General features: G+C 39.4%; 1 long non-coding RNA gene across 1 annotated transcript; it reads right to left on the bottom strand.

The window, feature by feature from the left end:
- Positions 1 to 850: 850 nt before the first annotated feature.
- Positions 851 to 1,342, bottom strand: LOC113286593. The gene is made up of 3 exons (XR_003329366.1): positions 1,269 to 1,342; positions 1,030 to 1,105; positions 851 to 909 (listed from the first exon to the last, which is right to left on the bottom strand). It is a non-coding gene; the product is annotated as an uncharacterized LOC113286593 (long non-coding RNA).
- Positions 1,343 to 1,636: the final 294 nt, after the last annotated feature.

The following is a 1,636-nucleotide window of genomic DNA, read 5'->3' as shown; positions in this document are numbered from 1 at the left end:
TGTTTGAGTATATATTGCAGTGTTAATCCCAATTGAATTTCCATTAGAGTCGAGTAGGGGGCCTCCGCTGCCAAGATTACAACAGAAGTAAGATAGCAGGAGTCAGTTCGTTAATGCAAACAAGCTCAGACCGAGTTTAACTAAACTTAAGAAAGAACTGTGGGACAATAGTACTTCAATTAGGACTGAACCAAACGATTATAAAAGAAGCTCGGTCAGAAGTTCATCATTCTAAATCTGATCAATAGGTAGAGCAACAATTTATCCCAGAAAATAAGGAATCTTGTAGAATATCACAGGAGTTCGTCGGATAATAACACGGGAATTCATCGGATAATTTTATAGATTTGGTTTACCCGATTATGGTTATCAGACATCTTATCACACTCCAACAATAAAAACCAAGATCCTAGACAAACCTGTTACCAGGATTGATGGATGCATCTGTCTGAATTCCGCCACTGATTGTAACTCCAGCTTGGCTGTTAATTTCTCTATTTAGTCCACTAGTAACTCCAACTGTCAGAGTGTGATCAAATCCAAATGGGTTTCCGATCGCTAAACAGTTCTGGCCAACTTTTAGATCAGAAGAATGTCCCACCTTAATTGGCCTCAGAAGATCTTTAGGGGATTCAACCTAGTAAGCCAAAAATAACGAAACTTGTTACAACTGTAAACCAAAAGGCAGATACTTTTGTCTTTTCAGATAGTAAGTCTTGTACATGTACTCCATTTACACAATCTCCCGTTTATATTCAACAAGAGAATAATGTTATTAATACTAATAACAAGCACAGTGTGCTTGGGTGACAAGATCATTTACAAGCACAACAAGTAAATACCTGTAAAACTGCGAGATCTTTGTCACGGTCTGCACCAATTAGCTTGCCCTCAAAGTTCTTTTGCACCCTTCCGAGAAACAAACACAATCAAGAAGATTGGATACCACAACTTGACCAGTGGCAGGATTGGAATATCTAAATACCGCGGTTGCGTTTCAGCAATCAGCGTAGAGCATCGAAACTTCACCCATCAGACGCAAGAATATTGACTTGGGCAACAACTTGACCAGGGGCAGGATTTCTTGAAAGAGCGTTGCCAACAACTGGACATGAAGAATAACATAACTACATCATTGAGTCACCATCTAAAGTATTCTGGTTCTACCATCAGTTAAAAAATGCGAAGAAACAGACGAATCTATTAAAAGGAACGAAATGGTTTTGCCACACCAGCGACCACAAAGACAACGAAGAACTAGTTCTTACCATGATAGTTTGTAACTATATGTCCTTGTTCATCCCAAATTACTCCTGAACCATTTCCTTCAGGAACCTGGGCACATGTGTAGTAAATGAATAATCAATACCAATAGGATTACAGGCACGAGAGGCTGGTATAAGAACTTAAAGTAACTAATGTGTCATTGAACCCAAACAGTTTCTAAACTAAGATTTCAAAATACTCAAAGACCTAATCCACTGGATTATAATAACTCATGCCATCATTACCTCGAAAACACATGGCTAGCCAGCTAACCCATGGCTAGAGCAGTGGCAAAGAGAAGAGACGTGAACTGACTACTTCAAGACCTGAACTGTCGTTCAGGCTTTCTGTCGAACACCTTTGTGTGTGG

Source organism: Papaver somniferum, chromosome 6 (genome assembly GCF_003573695.1).
Source record: "Papaver somniferum cultivar HN1 chromosome 6, ASM357369v1, whole genome shotgun sequence".
Taxonomy (NCBI): Eukaryota; Viridiplantae; Streptophyta; class Magnoliopsida; order Ranunculales; family Papaveraceae; genus Papaver; species Papaver somniferum.
This window is presented reverse-complemented; position numbering and strand designations above follow the sequence as displayed.